This window comes from Equus caballus, chromosome 10 (genome assembly GCF_041296265.1).
Source record: "Equus caballus isolate H_3958 breed thoroughbred chromosome 10, TB-T2T, whole genome shotgun sequence".
Lineage (NCBI taxonomy): Eukaryota > Metazoa > Chordata > Mammalia > Perissodactyla > Equidae > Equus > Equus caballus.
The window spans coordinates 11607883-11622761 of record NC_091693.1 but is presented as its reverse complement, the minus strand read 5'-3'; the positions used below and the strand labels follow the sequence as shown (position 1 = coordinate 11622761).

Sequence of the window (14879 nt, the reverse complement as noted above, 5' to 3'; positions counted from 1 at the left end):
ATCTGTACCTAGATTTCATGAGAGCTGCAATTGAAAAGGGAGATTCACACGCCCAACTTCTTCCAAATGTACTTAGAAAGTCTCCAATAATGGAATTGAGTATCAGCTTTCTAATTAAGATTAAATTTTAGTTTTAATTAGTTCCACTAGCTATATTTCAAGTGCTTAATAGCCACAAGCCATAAAAGGCAATGCAGCTCTACAGTGCTGTGTGACCTTGGGCTAAACTCTTGACCTCTCTAGGCTTCACTTTCCCCATTTATAAAGTGGGGATGACAAACATACCCACCTCAAAGGGTGAGAATTAAGTGAGCTACTCTCTGTAAAGCAGTTCACCCATCTCCACCAGTGATTCTTGGGACTGGAATGAAGACCTAAGCTCAGTGCCAGATCACACAGTACAGCAGGAACCAGAACCTGGGTTCAGAAAAGTCCATGGTGGCAGATCTCCAAGGTCAGGAAAGTACAGGTTCCACCCCTGACTTCAAGAGGTCAGGATTGTTGGTCCTCTCCTCCTGGGTCAGAGGACTTTGACTCAACTGCCAGGGTCATGATTCTGGGTCCATCATGGATTTTGCCTAACATTGCAAGAAATATGGTGCCTCATCTCCCCCACTCCCTTTTAAAGAAAAAGACAGAGAGAGGTGGAGAGGAAGGCCCAAGCCATGACAGGTGGACATGGACACATTCATTCACATATTCAGCAAACATGGACTGAGCCTGCCAGAGGCTGGGTGGGGGCAGGCTCAGAGTGATGACAGAGACAGGTGCAAGACCAATGGACATCAATCAAACTGGACCCAGTCTCTGAATGCCTGGAGTTCGGAGTATAAATAGGGAATCAGAGACACTGAGACAGAGAGAGAGAGAGAGCAGGAGAGAGAGAGGCACACACATACAGATTGTAAGTGAGGGTCAGAGAACACTCCTGCACTGTGAAGGCAAAGCCAGAAGCAGGGAGAGAGCCACCTGGCACTGGTCAGAGCAATCAGACATCCAGAAGAGCTGAATCCTCTACCTGCCAGGTCTCAGTCTCTCTCCACCTGACCTCCTCCACCTCTGAGAATCGCAAGTTCTTCCCTCTCCTTCTGTTTTCCCATCACTCCCATCTGTGAATGTCACACAAGAACACAGAGATTCACACTCAGGGACATATACCATGACCACCATGCAAATGCAAACACACCTTTAGGTATGAAACCATATAAGTACATTAAAGCCTGCACATATGAAAAAATATACACATAAACACATGCAGACTCATACACAGAAACACAAATGAGCATGCTCACGTGAATACAAATACACTTTCACACATGGAAATCATGCAAGCACACACACAGATGCAAGCAGACACGGACAAACACATGCAAGTAGACAATGCATGCTCACCCATACCCAGAAATATAAACACACACACAGGTATACACACAAACACTCATGTGGACCTTGGTATCTCTACCACAGTACCTATGCCAACATCTAGGGAGGGAGTACAGGGGGAGTGAGTCAGCAGGTCACTGGGCTGCTGGAGCAGGAATTATGGGTCTCTTAGCTCCTCTCTTTAAAGTTCACACTCCTGGACAATGATGAGAGAGGAGGTAGGGAATGGAGGAAGTTACATAACTGGGTGGGGAGGCAGGGTCAGGATAAAAGGCCAGCAGAAGGCTGCAGTGGGTTGGAAGGCAGTCAGACTGGGACCATGGAGCTCAGCGTGCTCCTGTTCCTTACTTTCCTCACAGGACTGTTGCTCCTCCTGGCCAGAGGCCACTTAAAGGCCCACAGCCGCCCCCACAAAGACCCCGTCCTCTGTCCTTCTTGGGGAACCTTCTGCAGATGGTGAGAAGAGGCCTACTCAAATCCTTCCTGAGGGTGAGATGCAGATGGACAGGGTCTGAGAGTGGCTCCCTGCCTCTGTATGAGGTGATCACTCCCCATAAGGAGTGAGGCATCCTTTCAGGCTCAGGGGTGGGATGTGTGAAGGTGAGTGAGTAAGGAGAACGGAGCTGTGCATCGTGGATGGTGGTCAGATAGTTAGAGGTGTTCTTGCTCTGTTGGAGGTGCATGGGCACTGTGCCTGGAGCAGGTAATTGGCTATGAAGTGGTGTCTATGTGTGAACCATGGGTGTAGCAATTCACCCTCCTCTACCATCTTCTGTCGTATTTCTGGGTGCCTGCTCATCACTGAAATAGAGAGAAAAAATAGTAGTGGCACTAATCAAGTACATTTCTCCTCTGCCAACAAAAGACAGCAATGACTGGCTCATGGCAGTGCCAGGACAATGGGGAGGCAAGAAGAAGAGCAGGACACTAGGCAAGGTACAAAGTGCTTACAATAATGAACATTAACGCACTGTAATAGCTGCTGACACCGTGGAGTATTTACTAAGCTCTGTATCCCTGACTTCCAGGCATGATTTCATGTTTGATGATCTATTTATTTATTAATAATGCAATCCACACCTGTGAACCCACTACGGAAAAGAGAATTGGAGCAGTGACAATCACTTCCAACTGCCCTGTGCTTCTCTGTTCTCTCTCCCCCACCATGGCAACCACACTCTTGAATCTTGGGCTTGTCATCCCTTCACTTTTAACAGGGAATGTTTTATCACAGATATGAAGGCCCCAAGTGCATGTTATTTCATTGTCATTGTATTTAATGTATCACAAGCATACCATGCTTATGTGTAAATACCTGGACTTAGTTTCTTCACTCAGAATTCTGTGGCTAAGATTTATCTGTATGTTCGTGGGAATTCATCAGGTCTTGTTTGCAGCAAGAGGGCTGGGAAAGGAGCTATCCCTGTGTTAGAGGCATGGACAGTGAAACTCAGCCTGGGAAGGGCACTTGTCCACAGCCACCCAGCTGGGACTTCTCTGAGGTGAGCCTGGGTCCAGCACAGAGGTCTCTTCATCTCTAATGCCCTCATAAACTGAAGCTGCCTAATAATTTGGGGATCACTAAATCCTTTGGGAATTTGATTAAAGCTTTGGGTCCCCTCCCCTACATTATCCATACACATTTAGCATAACATTTTGACAGTTCCAGATCCCCCTAATGCTCTTCCATAGATTCCCTTAAAAGATTCTCAAGGTGTCCATGATCCTCCATTATTATTGCATCTTTGTGGACAGAGATAGGGAGAGGGAGAGAGAGAGAGAGAGAGAGAGAGAGATTGAAAGAGGGAGGGATGGAGAGGGAATAATGGGTGATATGATGGGTCAGATTGGAGAGGGTGGCACTATTCCTCCTCCATTCCCCCATATGCTCCCAAATCCTTCTGGAGTCAGACAGACATGGGTTTGTTTTCCATATTCACCTCTTGCCCATTACTCAAGCTTTAATCTTGGCTTCCTACTCTGTAAAATGAGATGGTGACTCCAAGAATGCATGCCTTCTTAGATTGCTGTGAAGATTAAACGGGATATTGCACACAGTCTAGTGTATAGTAAGTTAAATGGCAGCTGCTTTGATCCACTCATTCATTTGTTCACTCATGCAATAATAATTTACTGGGCACCTTCTGTTTGCTGGGAAATATTTTAGACATTGGTGATGTGGCATAGCACAGGGCACATAAAACAAACAAATAAGGAAATATTAGGTGGACAAGAGCTATGATTAAAATAAAGCAGAGTGACATTTTAGAAGGTGGTGGGAGCTACTCTAGATTGAGTGGTGAGGGAAAGGCTCAGTGTTGGTTTGTTTCTGAGTAGAGACTCTGAAAGGTGCAGGTGGAAGGTACCAGAGAGAGGCAGGTGCCGGTGCAAGAACCCTGAAACAGAGGCAGAGGCAGAGACACGAGGAGTACCCCAGGAATAGGGACAGAGGGCTGAGAAGAAAGACAGAAAGAAACAGAGTGACACGGAGAGACCGAGAAGGAGACAGAGAGAGAGATGGAGGGATCAAGACCAAGAGAGACATGCAGGGACAAGAGAGAGAGTGGAAGAGTCTCGGAGGAGCAGAAGGATACAAAGGAAGAGAGAAACTGAGGCAGAGAAAATTAGACAGGTTCAGGAAACAGTCTGCAGGGGAGTAAGTAAGATGGACAGGTGAGATGCAGAGAGACAGGCTGCACCTACCTGATGTTCCTGGGCTCACTGCCCACCGTCTCTCCAATGGGGCTAAGCCTGGGGTACACAGACATCAACTAACAAGGGCAGAAGGATTCTTGAAGGCCAGAGCCCAAGAAATGGAGGGAAGAGATGAAGGTCCAGTGACGAAAACAGACAGGGAGAGCAGAGCTTTTCAATTTACATGTATGATTGATTGAACATCTACTCTGAGCCACACTGGCCCCTGGGACTGAACTCTACCTGCTCCCAGAATCAGAGCTGTGGCCTCATTGGGGACCAACCACACAAGCTCTGTAGCTGGATGGCTGGGGTCTGAGTCCTGGCCCCAGTGATGAGTAGCTGGGTAACCCTGGCCAAGTGACATAATCCCTCTATCGTCCGTCTATGAAATGGGGATAATAACAGAATTGCATTTTTCTCATGGGTTTTGGTGAGAATTGAATACAACACTATGGTAAATGCTTAGAATAGAGCCTGGCACCTAATACGGGCTAATGAATATTAGCTATTCCTGGTCCTGTTTTTTTCATCTTTCCTGAGTAAAAGAGGACAGTCACACAGAGCTGAGGCAGCAGACAAATACTTCCCAGGCCTTTGAGTCTGTGTCTGGTGACCCTCTCCTTCTCCCCCAGGAGCCCTCCAGGACCCCATTTTCTTCTTCCATGCCATTACTGCCAACATCATCTGTTCCATTGTCTTTGGAAAATGCTTCTCCTGCAGAGATGCCCAATTCCTCTGGCTCCTGGACTTGTTTTACCAGTCGAATGCGCTCATCAAATCCTTCTCCAGTCAGGTCAGGGAGAGAGTGAGGGACAATGGGAACAAGGAGGGCATCCAGAGCAGGGGAAAGGGGTGATCTGCCTTGTTGGCTATAAATGCAGCTTAGGGCTGGAAGATGGGCAGAAACAGCAGGAAAAGACAGGAACACTGAGACCTGGAGATGGGGGGAGGGATGGTGAGAAGGGGACTCAGAGACTAAAAGAAACAAAGGGGAGTGATGGGGGTGGCCAAAATAGAGAGAGAGAGACTAAGGAATGAGGGCTTGGAAGAGAGAGGAGAGAACAGGGGAGGAAAAGAGACAAGACAGAGAGAAAACAAGACAAAGAAAGGCATAATGAAGAGATCCTGAGGGACAGTTGAAAAGAGTATGTTTGCGTGTGTGTCTGTGTGTATGTGTGTGTGTGAGAGAGAATGAGTCACAGTTTCAGGCTCTCTATTCTTCTGTCTTTGCTTCCTCTGAATCTTTGCCTCTGTCTTTGGCAAAGGCCCTCACTTGAAGAAATTCAAGGATACACGAAAATAAGAAACTACATTTCTTCATTTTCCCCATTTCTCCTCCTTTCTGTTTTAAAAAAATTTCTACCAGATTATAAAAGAAAATGCTCCTCTTTTAAAACAAAATAATTAAGTTTATCTTTCTGGACTAGTCTGGAAATACCCCTATTGTATGTTAAGTTAAAAATATCAAACTGAAGAACAGTATGCCTGGCTGTCATTCTTCACCAGCTGTATGTCAGATTCACAGGTAGGACTGTTAAGAATCTGGAATGAGGCCTGTGGTGAGTATTTGTGACAAGCCCAATGGTTTCAATTTTCTCTTACCATAGAGAACCATGGAGAGACAAGAGACTCGAAGGAGATCCTCCAAAGAGTTAATAACGGTTATGTATAGAAGGAGGGATTGAGAAGGAATTTTACATTGATACGTTTCTGCTTTTCTTTCAGTTATTTGCAAGAAGTTAGGTATTACATTTATCAAGAGACAAAACAGTACAAATACGCTAAAGTAAATAAATAGTCTAAGTGCTCAGTAGGCTTATCTTGTGTAAACATCGTGTTGTCAATGTCTGACACAGCAAGGGAGATGCAAGAGCTGGAAGGGTCATAGAGAGGTTTGAGCAAAACAGATAAACTGCTGAGGTAGGCAATAGAAGGCCAGAGAGAGGATCAGAAGGCGAAACAAACAGAAATAAGGAGAGGTGGAAAGGAGAGATGGAGAGGTGGATGAGAATGAGACATGAGGATGAGAGAGGAAGATGCAGAAAGGGAAAAATGTGAGAATAACAGATCAAAGGAGACATAGAATCCGTGAGCAAGGGACTCAGATACAGAGAGAGACAGAGAGACAGAGACAGAGACAGAGGGAGACTGAGAAGCCCATTTAGGGCATCAGGGCCCGGCTGGGTTGCCCCTCCATGTGGCCTCCGCCCCAGGAGGACCTCACAGCCCCTTCTCTCCTGCCTCTGCAGGTGTTCGAGCTCTTCTCTGACTTCCTGCAGCACTTTCCTGGCACACACAGGCAAGTCTACAAAAACCTGATGGAAATCAAAGCCTTCATTGGCCACAGTGTGGAGGAGCACCGTGAAACCCTGGACCCAAGCAACCCCTGGGACTTCATCGATACCTACCTGCTCCACATGGATAAAATGGGGTTTGGGAGAGGGGAATTGGAGGGGAGGAGAGAGCAGAAAAGATGAGGAGTGAGAAGGAGGGAGGGGAAAATAGGAAAGAGTGGGGAAGCGGGGTAGGGAATAACAGAGGATGAGGAGGGGAGATAAGAAAGGTAGTGGAGAAGCTGGAGGAACGGAGTGAGGAGATGAAAGGAAAGAGTAAGTAGAGAAGAGAGAGACAGATACAGGAAATATAGAAGAAGGGACTAAAATACAGCAACAGGTGAGAAGACCCACAGAGGCAGGAAGGGGCTTTCAGAGGAAAAGAGACAAACACGCCAAAGAGATGGAGAGAGAGATTGAAATAGAACCAGACAGAGTGAAGAGAGATAGAGACCGATATAGAGCTATGTGGTTGTGCATGCAGAGGATAGAGAAAATTAAAATGAGCCAGGTGGTATGAGAGACCCAGAAATTGGTGGAGGGCATCCCAAGAGACATGACAGCAGTGAGGCTCTAGCCTCCACTAACATCAATCTTACCCCCCTGGACCCAGGAGAAGTCCGACCCGAACAGTGAGTTCCACCAGCAGAATCTCATCCTCAGTGCACTCTCGCTTTTCTTCGCCAGCACTGAGACCATTAGCACCACTCTCCGCTATGGATTCCTGATCATGCTCAAATACCCTCACATCACAGGTGGGCAGGTGGGGGACAGCCAGTCGATGGGGGTCTTCTGACCACTTTTGTGGCGGCAGAATTGAGGCTAGGAGTCCTTCCTCAATGAGAGAGGGTGCCTTCCCCTCTTATACCTGGATCACTGCAGGTTTTGAAGGAGGCCCCAACAGGGCCAGTGCTGTTGGTGGATGGATGGATGAAGAGTTTGTCAATCTGTTCTCCCACTGTTTCCTTTGATCACTTAAGGACCAATTCATCCATCCACCCACCCATCCACCCACCCATCCATCCATCCATCCATCCATCCATCCATCCATCCATCATTGGTCTGTCCTTTTATTCATTAATTAACTTGTATCATCAGTTTCTTTTATCTATGATTTATCCTAAAACATACACTTCTATTCTTTTTTTGGATGAATTGATTAATCTGTTCATCCTTTGAAACACTGATTAATTGAATGAAATATTTGTCATTGATTTATTGGCTCATTCATTTCTTCATGCATCCATCTGTCCTTCTATGAGCTAGATCTCATTCTTTAATCCTTCCCTCAGTCAGTCTTTCAATTCATCCTTCATCCCTATATTCCTTCATTTATGCATTTAATAATTCACTTGTTTACTCATTCTCGATTTACTCATCTATCATTCAATCCATCCATCCTCTTACTCCTCTTTTAACTCATTTCCTCACTAATCTATTCATTTGCTTATTCCTTCCTAAATCTGGCCATTCACCCATTTGTGTGATTTATTGACCTACGGACCATTTATTAATTAATGATTCATTAGTTTATCTATTGAGTCTTGAGTAAATAAATACATACATTTATTAATGTTCTTTTATTCATCAATCTTTCCATTCATGAATTGATCCACTGGTCGGTTGATTGTTTTATTCATTATTTATCCACTTGTTCATGGACTAACCTATTTACCTATTTCACTGTTGTATTCCTGAGGACCTAGCACAATACCTCATCTGTCCTACATCTAGAATAATTAGTAGTTCATTTTTCAACTCAACTTCGAGAATTTTGACAGGATCATAGCCTAGGATTATTAATCTGAAATTCTATGCAAAAACGTGGCCTACATGGGTATGTGTGTGTCTGTGTTTACCTGTGCATGTGGGGAGAAAATCCATAACATTCATTAGATTTCAATGGGTGAGAATTCTTGTTACTTCCTCCCTCCTCCCCCCACCCCAAGCTGATTGCTCTGAGGGGTGTCAATAGGCTAACCCTTTATTATAGATATTTTTTGGTTCCTTGGCCCATAGAGCAGTGTCCCTGGTGAAATGTCTCTTTGAAATGAGGTTCACTGGGTCTACTCCTTTGTGCAGAGAGGGTCCACACGGAGATTGATCAGGTGATTGGCTCACATCACCACCTGCCCTCGATGACTGAGCCAAAATGCCATACACTGATGCAGTCATCCATGAGATTCAGAGATTCTCAGACCTCATTCCCATTGGCGTTCCCCATGTGGTCACCAGAGACATAGACACTCACTTCCGAGGGTGCATCATCCCCAAGGTGAGACCAGCTGAGCTCCCACATCTGTCCTAGGTGGGCATCCTGGGTTCTCTTAATCTCCAAACTTGAACTCTTGTTGGTTTTATCAGTAGGGGTCCTCTTGTTTTGTTTTAGGGATGGGGTTGTGATCTTCCCTCAGGGCACTGAAGTACATCCCATCCTGAGCTCTGCTCTCCATGACCCACGTTACTTTGAAAAACCAGATGTATTCAACCCTGACCACTTTCTGGATGCCAATGGAGCACTGAAGAAGAATGAAGCTTTCATCCCCTTCTCCATAGGTAAGCTGGACTCGCACTCCCTTTCCCAGACATCAGAGTACAGGTGCCATCCCATACTTGAGTCAATCAAGGAGAGGTCTCTGTTTTTTGAGCAGTGAGTATGTGCTAGTTGCCTTACCTGCATTAACTTACTCCATCTTCACTACAACTCTAAATGGGGCTTGAGAAGTGAGATCTCGTCCCAAATTACATCTTGGCAAGCTGGACCCTGGACAAATGTTTCAACCTTTCCAAATCTCAGTTAAAATATCTGTTCAGCATTACTCTGAGTGCAATGTGTGTTGAGGCTGAAGATAATGCATCAAACAAGTCACATAGAGACATAGGTCCTGCCCTAGAAAATTTATTGCCAAACAGGGAAGATGGACATTCATCATATGGTTACAAAGTAACATCTAATTGAATGAATTAATGCTTGCAATGTGCTTAGAATGGCTTGACAGAAAGTAAGTGTCAAAGGGGCAGTTATTATTATTATAAGTAATCATAATTGTGATAAGTGCTCTAACGAGGACTTTGGGAACACAAAATAGGAAGTACTGACAACTGTTGGTATGTTGGTGGGGAAAAGCTTACCTGAAACATTGGATTCTAAGCTAAGACATCATGAGCATCAACTGGCCACTGGGAAGACTGTTTCAAAGCAGAAGGAACAGCAAGGGCAGAGCCTGAAGGTCGATACAGCATGGTGCACTGAGAAACTGGAAGATCCCAGGAAGCCTGGGGTGTGGATTCCAGAAGGGGACAAGGGTGGTGACCTCTGCTGGAGGGCCTTGAAAATTGGGGGGAGTTTGGATTTAACCTGCCTGGCACTGGGGAGCCAAGTAGGGTCTTGACATACTCTGATGTGTCTCTAACTCCGCTCCCCACTTTTTGGCTCCATTCAGAGAAAACCTCTAGCCCCAGAGTCCTCAACATTTGGTAGAAAGGAAGACCTGAGAATCAAGTCCCTAATCTTGAGTTCCATCAGTGACTTCAGTGACCCAGGGCCCTGCCTCTACCCAGTGAGATGGCCTCACCCTTCTTTTAATCTTACGTGAGATTTGGGGGCCTTGTGACGGGGTGAGGGTCAATTCCTTCATTCAGTAGTCCTGTCCTATATTTAGAGAGAGGCAGAGAGGTGTATAAATAAGGACAGAGAGTGAGAGAAGTATAGGGTGAGTGAAAAACAGAAAGAAAGATAAAGAGAGACAGAGGGAGATAGAGACAGGGGAGATAGTGGTGGAAAGAGACATAGAGTGAACGTGAGACAATAGAGGGAGGAGGGGAGAGGGAGAAAAAGGAGGAAGGAGGAGGGGAGACAGGAGGAGAGAACGGGGAAGAAGAAGGAGAGAAACAGAAAAGAGAAAGAGAGAAAAAGAGAATGGTTTAAGTGGAGAAAACATAGCAAAAGAGAGAAAAGGGATCTTTAGAGGGAGATGAAAAACGAGAGCTAGAGAGTTGCATTCAGATTCAGATTCAAATAGAGACAGAGAGGTAAACAAGATGGAAGAAATCAGAAAAAGAAGATACAGAGAAGAGAGACAGAGAAACAGTGCCTGACAGGAGATATAGACAGAGAAAAAAACTGAGTCTGATCACCACGGGCAGAAAGACAAGCTGAACAAAAATGGTGTTAGAGATGCCAAAAAGAGATGCCAAAGTTTGTCTAAATGGACAGCCCCAGGGATGGGGGGGTTGGGGTGGGAGGGAGATAACAGGCATCATGCTGTTCTAGAAAGAGCTGGGTTACAGAATCAGTTACAGGAGAAGAACCAGCCCTGCCCCCAGTATCTCTAAGCTCATGTCTCCTAACTTCTGGATGCTCCAGAAAGATGTGGACCCTTCCTCAGATATCTCCACACAGGCACAACGTCTATCAACTTGAAAGGTTTAGCAAATTCCTGGAAACTTGTTCTTTACATGACCTTCCAAGGCTGTCAGATTGCAGATGAAGAACCATGGAGATAAAGGAGGAGGCTTTCAGTGTCACTCCCTCTTCCCTCACTTCTTTCCAAGACTGTGGAGGGGCAGAGAATGGCCCCTCACTCTCTCCATGTCATCTCACCTCTGAGGGTCCCATTGCAAGACTATACCCTTCCTCTTCCTTGGTTGCTGCCTCTGTGGAAAAGTCCTTTCTGTGGTCTTACCTCTTTCTATCATGCTACAGCTTTTAAGGACTCAGGGGATGTTTTCCTTTCCTTTGTTAAGAGAATTCCAGAAGTGTTATTCCTATGGAAGTGAGGGCTAAAGGGGAAACCCGGCTCAGGATCTCTGCAGTTCCACCTCCCAGGTCACAGCTCACCCCGAGAGACTTCCACTTTCCTCAGAAGAGCCACAGCCTCCACTTTTCACCTCCTTGTTCTCCACGATCTGTGCATATATGATCCTGCTTGAATCCTCCTCCCATTAGCCTAGTGTGGTGGGTACAATAGTCATGTCCTATGGCATAAACAGGGGCTAGTCAGTGGAATCAGCTGTCTGAGGTCACATGGCTACTAAGAGGAGGAGCATGATTCACACTCTGTCTGCCTGGCACTAGAACTCAAACTCTTCACTATAGTGATACTGGTCCTGATATCAGTTCCCCTACCTCACACCCCGCATATATGGGGTTAAAACCAAAGCACTCTTTCCCTGCTTACTCCCTGACTTCTGCTCAAGAATACACTATCTGCCATGGAAACAAACAACCAAGGTCACCTGCCTGCAAATTTCCTTATCATCTCTCCCTCCTCCCTGCAAACAACATCTTTAGGCTGAATGTAGGCTGGTGGGAAAACTCCAACCAGCAAAGGCACTGACTCTCCTCCCTCTCTACAAGCAGCCACATTCCTCACAAACCTTTAAAACCCCTTGCCTCAGGGTATCTGCGTCTGTGGGGCAGGGCCCATGTGAGGACCAGTTGAACTGTGGGGGCCATTGGTGGAGAGGTGGGGGCCTCTACAGTGTGGCATCAGGGTACACTACAGGGGGTTGAGAAGTTTGCATGGACCAGGACTGTGTTGACGGTGTGTGTGTTCCTGTGCGGGGTGAGGCTTATCAGTGGCAGAAGACTGTGCTTCACAAATAGCCATAAAAAGGATCAGCCCCACATTCCAAAGCCTAAAACAATTGAGTGCTCCCTGCTTAGGGCCAGCCCCACTCAGCTGCACTCCTAAGAGAACCGACAACAGCCTTGTAGGCCTGAGGCCTATAGCAACTGTAAGCCCCTGAGCCTAGCAACGAGCTACACTGGGTATCAACCCAATTAACAGGAAAACTGCAATAGGAGTGTGCTGATAGGCTTTGTAGCCAATGGTGCTGAGGTTCCCCAAACTGGATTTACAAACAGCAGGCCAGGGAAGGAAAGACTAGACTCCCTGGGTACCTGCAATGGGAGCAACCCTGCCACAGCGGAAGGACACAAATAGCCCACAAAGGGGTCACTCCTCGTTCTCATGGACTGGTGACGAGAGGGAAGCACATTGCTTGGCCTCATAAAGCATCTCATACATAAGGCCACTTCTCCAAGATCAGGAGACATAGCCAACTCACCTAAAACCTAGAAATAAGCACAGAGAAAGAGCATAATGAGGAGACAAAGGAATAATTTCCAAGCAAGGGAACAGGACAAAACCCCAGAAAAAGGACTAAATGAAATAAAACCCCTTGCCTCCTCTCTTTTGGGGAGATGAGATGAAACAAAACAAATTTGAGGGTTCACTCTCGTCTCCCGGCTGATATCACCAGAAATAAAAACCACTTCCTTGCCATTAGGCTGGCATTCTAGTTTTCATTTGGCCCTCTTGTGTGGTGGATAAAGAACCTATGTTTGTAGGCAGTAACGATTGCTCCTTCTTCCTCAACATATATTTTAAAATTAAGATGAAATTCACATAACATAGAATTAACCATTTTAAGGTGTATGATTTAGTGTCATTTAGTTCATTCACAGTGTTGTGCATCCATCACCACTATCTAGTTTCAAACACTTTCATCACCTAGGAGAAAACCTTGTACCCATTAGCAGTCATTTCCCATTCTCCCTTCCCCTCAGCCCCTGATAAACACCAGTCTGCTATCTTTCTCTTTTGATTTGCAAATTCTGGAAATTTCAAATGAATGGAATCACACAACGTGTGATCTTTTGTGTCTGACCTCTTTCCCTCAGCATAGGTTAAGCACAAAATCTTTTAATTAGTGACCAGAATGTCATTTAAAGTTTTTCTGATCCTATGGTTGTTTACTGCATGGACCTCTGATGGCAATGTCTTTTTACAATGGGCTCATTCCTTTGCTTCACATATTAATCAGTCCAATTGTTGAATATGTGGCCTACTTCCCCTTTCTAATACATATGGGTTACCTTGGTGGGTTTCTCCCTTTGCAATGCTCTAAAACAATTTATTGTGGCAGAGAGGTAGACTTCCAATGTTCACAGTTCATCTGATATTACTAACTATGATCCTGAAACCTGGCCAATAGCCAACGCTATTAATGGTACAGGACATGGTTATTCCTTTTCTGTTGCTCAAACTATTCATTTATCCCAACAATTTGTCACTAAACAAAAGAAATTGGATTCTACAACAAGAACTGTGGGAGGTTTCACACAATGTGACATGGATTTGTTTGATTTACTCCTAGTTATGGGTCTTAAGTACATGAGCACTTTCATCCTGGAACAGAGAAATCATGCCAAACAAAACTTAACAGTAACCAAAATATGGCATGGATAGCTCTGCAGTCATGTGAAAATGATACTGACTCAACACAAGGTTGACATAAGAGAAGCCATATTGTAGTTAGGAAACCACATTGTAACTTTAAATGACCTCTGATTAACTAGCCCAGACATGTGTTACTGAACCAGGTTTGTTTTTGCCCACTGCTCAGAAAGCCAAACACCGAGAGGACAAGATTGCAACAGAGAGAGGGTTTAATCACAAGGCAGCCATGTGAGCAAGGAAGAGCAAGAGTCTCAAATTCACGTCCCTGAAAATAGGGACTCAGGGATATTTATGGGATAGGAGGCAAGGTGGTCTGAAATGTGGAGAGAGGTGATTGGAGGTGAGGAGAGGTTAGTAATTGACGACATGTGCAATCATAGCCAGATAATGCCTCTTCATGGGACCCACATTCACAAAATGGCAGCATTAGCATGATCTGAGGGTGGAGATTTTAGCCTCTTGACGTCAAAAGGTCACCTATCGGACATCCGCACAGGCCCAGTTGATGAGTTGGTGGTCTCATCTGGCCTGAAGTGGACAAGGAGTTCTGATTCCTGAAACACACTTCACATACCCATTACCATGGTGACCCAGGTTCCAGGGAGATGTTATCTATAGGAGCCTAGTGAGAGTCAGGTAGCATATTGCCTAAGCAGCACAGTTAACAATGGGTGGGTTAAAGAGCTAAAAACTATAATCAGTAATTGCAAAAAGGGAAAACTTTAGCACCTAGATACTTAATCATCAATGACTGTTTGCTGGTTTCACATGCTCCGTAGATTTTGTGGCCCCTGCCAGCTGAATTAAGGTGATAACTTTGTTCTTTTGAGTTCCTTAGGAATGTGATGACCCCCAGGCAGAGAGCCTATGCTGATAGCCATCATCAATGACAACTGAAAGATCAGGGTATAGGACATCGCTCCACTCTCTGATGCATATCCAGTAAGACAATGCAGTATCAGGAGCTGGGATCAGATGTCTGCCCCCACACAGAGACCAGCAGCCTCCCCAACCTGGAGAATAGCCTGTATATAACTGGCTTGTCTTCTTTGTTCGGTGAGATGGTTCTTTCTGAGACGAGTCGGCCATCTTCCCTCTTGCTAGCAAACTGTAATATAGTCCTTTCCCTCCTACCACCTTGCCTCCTGACTTCCTAATAGGTACAGAGCTTCCTTTTGGGATGATGAAAATATTTAGGAAAAGATAAAGATGGTGGTTG

The 14879-nt window shown here is 45.4% G+C and overlaps 1 pseudogene; it reads left to right on the top strand.

Moving 5' to 3' along the window:
- The first annotated feature begins 1973 nt into the window (after window positions 1-1973).
- LOC100147010 (cytochrome P450 2B11-like) overlaps window positions 1974-14879 on the top strand; it is a 52107-nt pseudogene continuing 39201 nt past the window's right edge.